The sequence below is a fragment of the Platalea leucorodia genome, assembly GCF_965183815.1.
Source record: "Platalea leucorodia genome assembly, chromosome: 16".
In the NCBI taxonomy this organism is placed as follows: Eukaryota; Metazoa; Chordata; class Aves; order Pelecaniformes; family Threskiornithidae; genus Platalea; species Platalea leucorodia.
The window spans coordinates 6,001,067-6,014,932 of record NC_138838.1 but is presented as its reverse complement, the minus strand read 5'-3'; the positions used below and the strand labels follow the sequence as shown (position 1 = coordinate 6,014,932).

The 13,866-nt window shown below is 41.9% G+C and overlaps 1 protein-coding gene across 1 annotated transcript in view; it reads left to right on the top strand.

Annotated features, from left to right (window-relative positions):
* The window catches only part of PITPNM3 (PITPNM family member 3), a gene marked incomplete at both ends in the record, with an annotated part of 149,020 nt that overhangs the window by 33,585 nt on the left and 101,569 nt on the right, over nucleotides 1-13,866 (top strand). The gene's annotated exons all lie outside the window — the stretch shown is intronic.

The window sequence follows — 13,866 nt, the reverse complement described above, 5'->3', positions numbered from 1 at the left end:
TGTACCTGGAAGTCAGGAGTGAAGGGTGATGGAATAAACTTGTTGAATGTCCTTTGGCTTTTGTAGCAAACCGGATTCATTAAGCACAGAGCAATCCCTATGGCTTTGCGCAACCTGATCTAGTGAAAGATGCCCATGGCAGGATCTTTAAAGGTCTCTTACAACCCAAATGATTCTGTGATTCTATGAAAAGAATGAAAAGGAGAGGTATTCCCCTCCCCCCAAATATTTGTTGAGACTTCTAGTTTAAAGTAAACCTAATCCAAAGGGGAAAACTCAGCTGTCCCATGGGAACTTGGCTTGGGTTTCGATGCGCTCTTTAGTTTTAAGTTTGGTTGCTTCATTAACGGCACACTCACTAGACATTCTGCGAATGTCTAAGCACAAAAATGTTTGCATGGCGAAGACTGCCACTCAGTTTCTCCCTCTGTTGATACTTACGGTAGAGACAGAAAATCCCCTCCCTTCCCAGCATTCTGTTCCTCTCGAATGAGGCCTGGTTCTGAGCAAATTAATTTTCTTTTATAGGACTGCATTGGCTTCAGTCTCGTTGGTGTGTGCTGATTTGATGTCTGGCGATACCTGGTGGTATTGCAAACAGCAGTTGGTGTTTTTAAGGCAGTATATGGCATTAAATGTCTGCTATCTTGCAGTGAACTTCATATTTCAGCATGTTTTAATTTTCTTTGTGGTGGGAATTGTTGCAGGAACGGTTGGCAACCGACTCTTGTGTTTTCATGCTGGCATAAACTTGAGTTGAAATTCGGCATGAAGGAGTTGTTACGTCAGGAGCTTTTTCGTTGCTTTAAAAATGCAGAGGGTAGGAGGCAGGCGGTAAAAATGAAACAGCTTTTGTGGGAGGATCAGCTCTGTGCTCTGAATGATTTGGAAGCTCTGAAGCAACTTCACTGATAACTCGCTGATTTATTTCTGTGAGGCTGAATTTGCAATATTATTTTCCTAAACAAGCTGGTTTTGCAGAGGCATAATTAATATTAATCAGATTATTACTGTGTATTATTCAAAGTACCGGTTTGCATCCAGGATGCCTCGACTTCAGTTTATCTGCCAGTTGCCCTGACAATGATGGTGACTTTATCTGATGGTGAACCACTTATTTTCCGTTTTCCTTTCTGTAGATTGCCTACTGTAGCTATAAAATTTATGACAACTTTAGACTTGAAAGACAAGCTGCTTACATGAGAGTTAGATTTTCTTTTATCGCCCTCCCCCCAAAACCCCAGTAGGCAACAGCCTCAATCAAACGGGGGAAGAAAAGTTTTCAAAATAAAATGGAATTTGAAAACTTTGCACAAAAGTCTGGCCTCGCCTAGAACACTACAACTGACCATTGAAATCAGGCAGTTCTGAATGGAGATGGATGTTGGAATAATGTTTTTATGAAAGGCAGATGATTTGTGTTTGGTTGATCAGGTACAGCAGGATGAAACTATTTGATGTGGTTTATTCAGGAAGTCTAGTGAAGTGATTGCATGGATCCTTCTGTCTCTAGGATCTGTGAAACTGACTGTGGGCTTCGTGTCCCTTCAGAAACATGCTTGCATCCTCTTGATTTAGCACAGCTAGAAACGAGGCCCTGGCTGTACGAGTATGCTACAGCCACTGTGCAGAAAAAGAGATGCAGATGTTAATTTGAAAGGATGTCCTATGGTAGGTTGGTTTGTTGGTTTTGTTTTGTGTTGGTTTTTTTTAAAAAACCCACACTCTTAAGTACATTTTGGGGAACAAAATTCCCTCATTTGTTGCCTGTATTAATAAAGCGTGTATTCAGTTCAGAGCCTTTTCGAAATCTGAGACATGAGATATGCATCAAATATTGGTTTTCTTCCCTGTTCCTGTACAGCTAGGCCTACAGTAATAACTACTTGGCTGGTGTAGAGGGTTCTATATGTGAGAATCAAGAAGGAATCCACAGAAGAGTAAAGAAATAAGTGACCCAGAAAGGTAAATAAATGAGAGGGTTTTTTAAAAATTAATAGGTAGACTGAGGCAAAAAGCTCGACTATATGTTGTCTGATGTCAGAACGCCAGCTCATGCCCAGCCTGAAATCAGCTCAGATCTGCACTTCTGAGCTGGGATTTAGCAACCCATCTCTATTTGAAGAGGGATTTGAGAGCTCTGCATGAAGAGCTCTGAGCTCTGTGTGTGTGCACGCACATGAGTGCATGGTTCAGAAAATACATTGCTATACACTGATTATTTTCTCTTTGTTCTGAACCAAATGCCAATCTTATCTGAAAGAGACTTTTAGCCCAGGGATGTTCCAGCTGTCTGCACAGAGAGAGGAGAGAAATATGGATGTTCTAAGCTGATTTGTCCCTTGTAATCTTTATTGTCAGTGGGTAGGCACACAGACACTGCAGCTGGTACTCGGATGATCCTTGCACTTAGATTTCCCCCCGCCCCCCCAGATGGATGCTTCATCATTATGGGAATTTAACATCAGATTATGAGTGCTGCAAACTGTCATAGGTACAAAGCTAATGTGGATGTGTAACTGAGACTTTGGGGGAGAGGCTGTGTCTGGCATATGTGTGTAGATACATATTTTATTTGCCTTTTTTAACTGTAAGAATGGCAGCCAGTCATCTTGTGTTTTGGAGGCAAAACCAAAATCTCACGGTATTTGTGTCATGTCTCATGAAAATCCATTCCCTTGAAATCCATCTCAGTCTATGGAAGTCTCCTTGCACTGAAAGAACTTGTAAAAGTTCTATATTAATTCAGTAAATTACTTCACTAGTACAGAAAAGCTTTCTACATTCTTGTTGATGAGGTGTCCAAGCTTGGTTTGGCTTTGCCGGTCAGGAGGAACTGTGCCCTTTTGGGAAGGGGCTTTAGCTACAGCAGAATTGCGTGCTTCTGCTGAGGAGCTGAAGTACGATGTGATGGAAGCAATGCCCCGTGACACACACGAAAATCGGTGTTGAAGGTGCTGTTCTGCATTGCACATACTCAAACCGAATCTGGCACTATGAAAAGCTGTCACTGTAGGGAGAAAGCACAATGTTAAATAAGACGATGACCACTGGGCTTAAGTTTGACTTGCTGCATTTCTCCTAGGGCCTAGTCCACAGGATTGACTACTGCAATCGGGGTTTGGAGTTGGATATTGTTACTTGACAGGCTAGGGCCAAATTTGCAAACATTTACACCTACAGCTACTCTAAGCCTCATTCAGAGAGTTTCACTTCATAGTCACAGTCAATAAATAATCCCTTTCGCTGATTACTTATGACCATAATTTTAGATGTTGTAATCTTTGTATTCTCACTTGTGAAACTTCAGCTAACTTGGCCTGATTGTGGGTTGGCTGCCGCAACTTGTCTGAGAACTGTCGTTGAATATTTGACCCTTGAAGCATGATAGACTGTACTGCTATTTGGGAATGGTAAATTCTACAGCCTTCGAGAAATGTGTGTAATTTTTCTGAGTAATAAGGAGAGAAGGATTCTAGCCACAGTGATACTGAAACAAGGCCATAGCTGTAACAGTAGTCTGTGCTTCCCTGGGCAAAATGTGTCCTGGGATTCTGGGGCTGTCATGTGGGTTAGAGCATGATTATAAAAGGGTGCTGCAGGCTGTCTAGGTGAGTAGCTTATGAAAAGCAGCCTGTCTGGATTGATTTTGAGAAGAAAGAATTTCTAGTACAGATTTCCAAATCTTATTCCATAAGAAAACTGGAGAAGTCAAAATATGATGTCTTAAATCAGTGTTTGAGATGCACCTTCTCATATCTCAAGTACATATCCACAAAGAAAGAGAATTTTCTTAAAGCGTTGTAGGAAGAGATGCAGGCAGGGCCAACAGTTGTGTGCGTCAGGAGAGCTCTCTGGAAATGAATGGATGTGCACCAGTTCAGTCTGCTGTTTAATTCGTCAAAAAGGAAAGAAAAAACCTGACAAAAACTAATCCTGTGTGCAGTTGTCGAACAGGCTGCTCCCTCCGCCTTCGTACTTTGTGCTAACAGAAATTGAGAGGAACCAAGGGAAACAAATCAGTGCGGTCGACAGGAGGCTCAGGCCTTGGATTTCTGTGTTTAACATGAATGTTTTTACTGAGAACCATTTAAAGCACGGAAGAGCAAGGGCATCTGGAGTTCTCATCTGTTTGGAGTGCAAAAGTTACAGAAACTGGAAAAGCCGCATCATTGCTGGAATCAAGTCTCTTCCCAACAAATATATTTGCATGTAAAAGATTGATTTCAGTTTTGTTTGTATTTTTAAAAGCTATGACATGCAAGAATAGATCTGTGTGTAGATGATGAGGGACTGCCAGAGAAGTCCAGTACAGTCTAATCTAATAAGTTTTCTTAAATTCTTTGCTTCGTATAGCCCTAAATAGGGATTCCTGCCTACTCCATGTTGACCGTACACTGCTGTGTTTGACCCCAGCGCAGAAGTCTTGCAGCCGTTTCCCCAAGCATCAGGCTTGGCTATACCTAGTTTGCAAATGTGGATCTTTACTGCCCTCAGCGCAGGGGTGCAGGAGCTTGCGTCCATTCTATCAGAGAGTCAGGATATCACTTTGGTGTTGCTGACTGAACTGTGACTTTGCTAAATGAAAACACAAGTGGAAATTTTAGGGGAGGTGGCTTCTGTTGGATTAAGATACCAGGTAGGAGCTGAGGTTCTCAGATTTTTGGTCTGTACTGTCCACGTTCCCAGGGACACTGCTTACGGCTGGGTCATTTTCCTCAAGTCTGTCATCACACGAATCATTTTGGTATCACTGCTTTCGGGTTGGTAGACTTTTTTTTTAATGTGTTTTCTGTCATCTTACATTTTGAGGTAGAATTTATATTGCCTGTATCAAAGCTCTAGAGTGGAGGAGACACTACTAAGTGGGAGATGTTACTGTGGAGCAGAAATTGCCTTCAGGGGACCACAGAAGTGTGTTCTGCCTCATACAGGGGATCACAGATCCTGGCAGTGAGGAGTAGGCAGGATGAAATGTCAATCTCCAGGGTTTTTGCTGAGGAAATACTAGTCTCTCTTCTTTCCCTGGGGCTGCTTATGGCTAGATTTCATGAAATGCATGTACTGAAATACTCATGGTAGGATAATTGTGGACCGTGTCAAATTCCAGGCAGTAACAACAGCTGAAAGGAATCACCAGGACACTGCAGTTTATTTGCCATTCAGAATTTGTCACTGTTTTAAGCTGTTTCATTTTTTTCTTGGCACTTTGCTACTGTGATATTACTTCCCCATGCACATTGAGTCCTGCTAAGGTAAATGGCTCTGCTTTACCCAATAGTATATGCTTCATGGTCTGAAAACCCACAGTTAATGCTGCTTTGCCTCTTGGCTGGAAGGTGGGAAGAGATCTTCAGCTACTGAAAATTGTTGCTGAATTCCCACCAAAGGGCAAGTGGACAGTTGCTGCACAGCACGGTGATGAAGCATAAAATACAAGGCTGTTCAGTGTGCGTTGTTTTGGTTTTCTTTTGGGTTTTTTTTGTTTGTTTGTTTGTTTTTGGGCAGGAGAACTGTGTGCTATGTATGCAAGTAGCTTTTCCTGGTGTGTATTTACAACTTAGGTAAATGCTGCATCGAGTTGCCAATAGACTACTTTGGGCTTCCGAAAGGTCCATAAGTCTGCGTACTGCCACAAGCTGTCAAGAGCAGTGATCATCTGCCAGCTGCTGTCAGGTGCAAGATGAAAGGACTTGGAAGTGCTTACAAGCTGTTGATATGAATGGGAGGTTTTGTGCTTTCTTGAGAAGGAATGGCTTGTAGGCTTTTATACAGGGTGCTGCTCTGAATGGGGTCCATAATGTGAAATCGTAATTTCACCATGGTTCTAGGACTAAGACTTTTCTAGAAAATTAGGTTGAGGAAGGGCAAAGCTGAGGGAAGAGTCATGCGTATTCAAATGCGTATCTTCCAATATGTGAATAAATAATAATAAAACCCTCTAACCTCCCTTTTAGCTGATACTCCCTGATGGCTGACACTTGAGAGCATGAAGCAAAAGTTGATAATGAGGAGAGAACTCAGCAGCATGTACTGACATTGCAGTGAGACTGTCTTTGCTAGTCAGGCCACTAAAACATGGCACGTTTACCGCTCCAGATCCCTGGTGATGTAAATAGCAGCCAGATGTAGTCATGAGAGAAGCATAATTTGGCTTTAGCAACAGGAGATCTGAGAGCAAAATGAGAGCAGGAAACTGGCCAAAGGTAGTCTCAGTCTGGGGTCGTATCCAAAGCAGCTAATTGTGGAAGTTGCTATTTTTTGTTGAAGTTGGTGAATAAATGTAGACGTGTAGAAGAAGGATGCATGCGCGTTAAGAACAGAAGCTGTTGTGTGTTTTGGTGTGCGTGTCTGGGGGGGGCTGTCTTGGAGCATGGTGGGTAAGCATTTCAGTTAGTTTTGGTTTCACGTGGTGGTGCTGAAGCAGGGAATACTGTTTTTGACAAACTGCATGCCTCTCATGGTATCTTGATTTTGTACTAAAGAAATTGCTCTCCTTATTTCCCTGCCCCTTTTGGGGAGTTTATTTGCTGTTGGCAAGTCTGGCAACTTGCAGCTCTAATTTCAGCGCAGAGCCTACTGGCTGGAGCAGCTGGCAGAGCAGAGCACAAGGAGCAATCCACACATTTGGAAGTTAAAACAAAGCCAGCGTACCTAAGCTTCCACCTACATACTTATCGTGAGCCTTTTATCCATGCCCTGTGGACTGACAGAAATGTTCCCTACAACATTTGAGCTCTGGTACAAGTTCTTCGTTCAGCAAACACTTTCTTCATACCACCTCGCAAAGTTAGCAAGATGTCCTTTTCAGGAGTAGAAAGACTTTAAAGATATGGTTTGGGAATAATGTGGAGAAGACATGGCAAAAGTGATCATGTTGGAGCACGCTGTGTGACAGAAAGGTGAAATTGTCTGACGTAAAGAATGGTCCCATATGGGCACTGGACTCTTTGTAGGAGGCAGTATGAGGAAGTGGGTAAAAAATAGACGGACTGTGGGTACATGCGGTCTATTTTAGGGCACTGATTTTCTGAGTCATATAAAACTGTTCATTTTACTTCTAGGTTTTCATTTTTCCAATTGTAAACTACAAGAAAGCTTTTCTGGCAGGTGGCTGGAAATTAGAGTGGTATTTAAGAGGAAGCTGTTGATGATGGTTATTATTAAAGTACCTGGGAGGTTATTTCAGGCTTTTTGTGGACTCCCTCAGAAGAAGCAAAGTTAACAGTTGATACCATGTTTGTGATAAGATGCAAATGGTAGTATTGCTGTTCGCAGGGGATCCTGTAGCCATGTCCTGGTTTTGGCTGGGATAGAGTCAATTTTCTTCCTAGTAGCTGGTAGAGTGCTGTGGTTTGGATTTAGGATGAGAATAATGTTAATAACACACTGATGGTGTAGTTGTTGCTAAGCAGTGCTTACACTAAATCAAGGACTTTCCAGCTTCCCCTGCTCTGCCCGGTGCACAAGAGGCTGGGAGGGAGCACAGCCAGGAGAGCTGACCCCGGCTGGCCACGGGGCTATGCCATGCCATGCTCAGTATATAAACGGGAGGGAGTTGGCCAGGAGGGAGGGACCACTGCTCGGGAGCAGGCCGGGCATCGGTCGGTGGGTGGTGAGCAATTGCATTGTGCATCACTTGCTTTGTATGTTATTATTACTATTACTACTATTCTACTTTATTTTTATTTCAATTATTAAACTGTTCTTATCTCAACCCAGGAGTTTTTCTCACTTTTACTTTTCCGATTCTCTCCCCCATCCCACCAGGGAGGGAGGAGCAAGCGGCTGGGTGGTGCTTAGTTGCTGGCTGGGATTAAACTACGACAAGCCACTTTCTGACCTGCTTTAAATTCAAATGAGCTCTGACTTCAACAGTTATTCTGGATTTAAACTAGTCCAGCAGATGAGAATCTGACCTATCAGAAACATTTCTTTATCTGTGCATTAGGCTTCTGATTTAGAATGTGAGGGCATTTTTTTTTTTCCTTCCTTCCTAAACGTGTAACTGTAGCAGATGTTATAGTCAAAAGCCGGCTGACAGCTTTGCTAAGGATTGAAGAGGTGGCCTGGAATACAGCCGCCTCATTTTCTCCAGCTGAGTTTATTTAGTCTGCATAAAAACTTTTGTCATTAGTTTTGCCTTCATAAAATGAGCCTTATGGCACTGTCTTCTGTATTACTATGTTCGTATAAAGCCGAAGCCAATAGTTACGTGGTATATATTTCAAGCCAGGCTCTGCCTGTGCTTTCTCAAGATTCTCATTCGTAAAAGAGGAGGCTATGGTAACTCTCTGCTAATTAAGAGCTGCTCTTAATTTGCTGCACCTTCCTCTCCTGAAAATAGATCCACAAGTCTCATTTATTTAATTTTAAAACGCTCTGCTGAGCAGCTTGAATATTATCTGGAAATGTTGCCAATGAACTAAAGTGGAAGTTTGGGAGGTGTAAACACTCCGCAGCGTGTTTGTGCTCTAATGCAACAGTGTGATGTAAAATTCTATTGTGCTTAGCAAAAAGCCCCTCGAGGTGGGAGGATGCTGACCCTCATTCACTAAAGTACATGAATTTTAAGAAGAGGCTGTGGTGCAAAGATGGCTCGTGAATGTCTTAATGTCAAGGTATCTATCTTTTCCTGCCTCAGTTTTTAGTGGATGCCATAGATCCCCCCCTGCCGAGTTTAAACATCAGTGTCAGGCACTGTAAGCGTGTTATTTTCCATGGGATCTGTTCATTGCTGATGATCGGTGGTTTACCATCCGTTTGGAAGAGCCCCAAGTGCTTGATGTTGCTAGTGCTACTCCTGCCTCTGTGGCATTAGAGCAGCGCTTTGTCTCTGGTGTTTGTAGTATATTGTGTCTGTGGACTCCACTCAGTCTTCCATCGCCTTCTCTGCTTACAGGACTTTCCAAGAGACAAACATAGGTATTAAAGTTTCCAGATATTTCTGTGCAAACTGTATGCAAGTCTTCTAAACATCCCTGTTCATAAATCTTTTTTAGCTGTTGCCTAAAACAGACAGATAGTGTCTATTCTTGGTTACAGATACTTAGCTGTGTAATTTAAAGCCAGTGCAGTGTCTTTTGTCAGATGGCAGATTTGATGTTGGAATTGAGTTGTTCCATAGCAGACATTGTCATATTGTGACAATACCAGTTTCAATATTTTGATGCTTCCAAAATTTATTTAAAATACTTTTATTGCTAATCAGTGCAAAGTGCTGTGAGTTTATCCAGTGTCATCACTTCCGTAACCTGTGGTGTGTTTCCCATTTTGTTTAGTGCAGATGATGATACGAATGTATGAGCAGTAATTTATTACTGCACCAGATTCACACAACACTTCAGAAATCTGAGGAAAGAAATCCTCTTCCTGAAGTTCACGCGTGTTAAAGGAACCTCATAGTTCACTGAAGTTAGTCTAGATTCTTTTTGGGTGAAAACCCCCTGTCAAATTAAAAATGAAGTCACCACTGACTGCTTACGTACTATAAATTTGAGGTGTCTGGTTTGAAGGGGCTTTTTTAAGTCTATTTTTTCAGAGTACCCAGGTTCTGAAAATCAAGAATACTGAAAGTTACATAAATTGAAAACCCTCAAATTGGAAAGATTTGGAAAAAAAGAAAGATGTAATCTTAATCTTCATTTTTGAAAAGCATCCCATGCTCCCATCAAGCCCCTCTTCCTCTACATGCTTGAGAATGTTCTCTACGTTTTTGTCAAACTGAAGTGATTCAAAGGCTAGTGCAGCCTTCCCTCCCAAAACCTCGCTCACTCTGCATTTGCCTAGAACGGACCGTAGCAGGAGTTGCTCAGGCCCAACTGAAATGGGCCTCATCTTTTTGTTGGTAACAGTTCTGGGCGCAGTATGCTGTATTCCATGCGCTAGCCAATGCTGTTTAGCGGTGTGGCTACTGCAGTGGCACACTTTAGCAAGAACACTTTGTATATAATGCATTGGATTTTGGAATGGAGAAGACAATCCCAAATCTTCCTTGTCCCAGTCTACTGCCTCCGTTCTCTTAATTCCTCTTTTTTGACATAAACTGCTTTAAAAGCAGAATGTCTGTGCAATAATTTTTCCATTTCTAATGCTGTCCACTGTCTCAGCTCTTCTATGGCAAGATAATTTCCAAAGTTTGGAAGGAAGAGGGTAAATGTGTATCTATAATATCTTACATATTATATTTTAAATATATTGGGGAAAAAAGTCATGATACTCCTAGTTTTTGAGCACAGAATGCTGTGTGTAAAGTATATTAGTTTAGTATGTAATACAGCTTTCATTAAATACTGCTTAATTTTTTAATGTCAGGAGTAGTCTATGTGGTCTGAAATGCTTCTAATGACAGTAGCTACCCTTTTTATAATTGTTACTTGAAATAAAACATGACTGTTAGATAATAAACGACATCTGTTACTGAGTTGTTAAGCCTCTAGTAACAGACTTTTAGTGAGAGAGAATAATTTAATATGTGATAAACTGCTTATGTGGATCAAAATTAAATGTGTATTGGAGACATCTAGGCATGAAGAGAAGGAGAGATGGTGCTCTCTTCCCACTGGGTGCTCAGTGAGACTAGGTTACCTAAATTGTTTAAGCTGCATTGAAATCTTAAGCTTTAGTGAGTGGAAGAGTTGGAAATAGAAAAGAAAAATAGCCTCTGCTGATTTTCCTCCACACTGCCTTTGTGCTTTTCAGTGGTCTCCTACCATGTGCTTAAAACAGCCATCTCGAGGGTTTCTGTGACGTTTCCACATTCCATGTGAAGCTGGAATTGTAACTTTGAGCACCAATTCATACTTCCAATTTTGTCTAAAAAGAGAACTAAAATGATGATGACGCAGACATTTTAGATGAGGTAGTTTCTTTGATGCAAAAAATGTTATTGGGTTCTGTCTTTGGGAGTATGATCGCTGCCTGTGCCTGATGGAATATTCCTTTGAATTGTCAACATCCATTGTTCAAGAATGCTTTGAAGGTCAGCGTGATGACTGCATTTTTGGGGTTGCTGAGGCATGGATCATAGACTAATGACAACAAAGTGTTCCAAAATACTTGGAATACTTGCAATAATGCTGAACGTAGTCTGTATTCAAGCTAAGTCATAGAACAGACTTCAAAATACATTTTACAGGAGACTAAAATGTTGATAAACGGTGATTGCATACTGTACCGAGAGAGTTTGACACAAGTATTTCCAAGTTTTGATTACTTTGTGGTTAGCTTGTAAAAATGCTCTTCAAATCAAATTTTGTTCAGATAGAGTTCCAGAAGAAAAGTGGTATGGGGAAACGGACTCCTTCATTTCTGCACTAAGTGTTATTGGTCTATTAAGCAACCAAAGATAATGTTGTTTATGTGTGGTATCTTAATGATCACATATCGCCTTTGGCCAGTACAAAAGCCTTATTGTAGTAAACTCTTTGCAAATGCACAAGGGATGTATTTTGCAGCCTTGTCTTTGTCACCTTTCGTTCTGAGTAGATGGGTGGAGACAGGCTGGAGAAATCAGCACAGAATGGAATCACCTTACCCAGAGCCATAAACTGTATCAGTGGCTGAACTAGGGGAAAACATGGTTCTATTCCAGTAGTCTATCTACAATTAAATTTACTTTCTAGAAAATGCAATGCATGTTTAAACATGTGAAGTCAGTATCTTACTGCTGGTTATTGGTTGTTCTGGAATGTTTCAAGTAGATCCAGCTATGGTTGAGGCCTTGGAGTATTTCATTTGCCTTGGTCAGTACTGCTTCATATGCAGTACAGGTTCACTGGGTGTTACAACCTGAAAGTACTGTGTTTTAATAAAGAAGCGAGGAGACTAAACAGTTTAATTAATCCATAGGGAAATGATCCCGGATCACATTCTCTCTGGCTATGGTTGGCATTTGATGTCAGCCTTTGGGGCCTCCAAACTGACACTTTGTCATCTGAGCAATTGGTCCGGCTGCCATGCCTCCCTTTGTCATTACTCAACGATACCGCGTCCCACAGCAAGGGTGAAGCTGCCTCTTCCCTCAGGGAATGGACTTTGTGCTAGGGAGTGCAGGTGTGTCCCCTTCCTCCACTACCCAAACTGTTGTGATAGTCAAGCTCTCACTCTCTAGGCACTTCTGAAGTTGGTTGGGTAGCTGCTGCTCCCCTGTGCCTCTTGTAGAGGTAATCAGAACTCCTGATGTTCATGCGTTTTTGGAGGAGTGGATAGAAAAGGGTATTATTTTATGGGAAATTCCTATTTGAGATGGTTGAGATTTCAGTTCTTCTGTTCTTTATGCTGGGAGCCAGGCATTGTAAGTGGGCTTTCTTTTAAGTTTAAATATGTAAGGGACAAAAGGAAGAAAAAAAGAATGAAATAATCCCATGTTTTCATACTGGTGTCCATCACTGGCCTCACTGAAGCAGATGTGGAGGCTTTCTCAGCAGTGTGCTAGTCCTGACTCCCTTGCAACTGTTTTGGTAAAGACAGTGAAGCAGGAGGTCGGCTTCGATGTGTTTGTACAGCACCAAGGTGATCTTCTAGCCTAAGTGGTCAATTATGTGTCTATCATCAGATCCCAGCCATTAGAACCTTGCATCTCTTATTAATAAGTCTTGAAGGAAAAGTATAACCCGATTTTGAAGAGTGCAAGAAGGATGCCATTACTTTGTCTGTTCATAAGTTGACATCTCTGCTTGTTCCAACAGATTTTTAAGTTGGAAGAAGAAAATACTGATACAAGCCTTTTGCTGTTTTTTGTGCTTCTGAAAAAAAGCAGACATGGTATATAGTTTTCAGTACCAGCTCTTAGAAAGATGGGATGGAGGGTGGGAGTGAGCTGTCCATTCTCAGAGAGAGTCCTCGTGAGGCAAAAGTGAATATTACTAAATTGATGCCTGCCTTCCAAACCGGCAGCAAGCTTCAAAGTCTCCAAATTGTTTGAAGGAAAAGGTGGTGTTTACAAGGACCTGTTACTGGATTACCTGAAGGATGACAGTACTGCATTTATACTCCCTGACATACTGGTGGGAACATAAACTTCTATGTTTGCTGGCCTGTGTATTACTAGTAGGGCATAAGTAGAAAACCTTCTCTGGTATAGATTGTCTCATTATTGGCTTCTTGCACTTATTTTTGAAGTTTCTTGTTTTCTGGTGCTGCTGCCTGTAAACCGTATAACAGTGACCTGGCTGTTCTGTCAATCTGATTAGCATCAGCAATTAATAAAGAAAAGGAAAAAAAAAAAAGTAACAATAGGGCATCTATGAGAGGTAAAGAAAGGAAAGGAGGATTTGGTGTTCTGTCATTTTTGTGCATATATTCTTTCATAGAATCATAGAATATCTCAAGTTGGAAGGGACCTATAAGGGTCTTTGAGTCCAACTCCCTGCTCCTTGCAGGACTACCTAAAACTAAACTATATGACTAAGAGCGTCGTCCAGATGCTTCTTGAACTCTGACAGGCTTGGTGCCAGGACCGCTTCCCTCGGGAGCCTGTTCCGGTGACCGACCGCCCTCTCAAGGAAGAACATTTTCCTAATATCCAGTCTGAACTTCCCCTGATGCAGCTTCGTGCCATTTCCTTGCATCCTGTCGCTGGTCACCAGAGAAAGGAGATCAGCACTACCCCCTACGCTGCCCCCCTTGAGGAAGGTGTAGACTGCAATGAAGTCACCCCTCAGCGATGAGGTCACCCCTCAGCCTTCTCCAAGCTGAACAAACCAAGTGACCCCAGCCGCTCCTCCTAAGTCTTGCCCTAGAGACCTTTCACCATCTTGGTTGCCCTCCTCTGGACACACTAATGGTTTGATGTCCTTATAGAGAGGCACTCAAAACTGCACATAGTACTCCGCACCAGTGCAGAGTAAAGTGGCACAATCACCT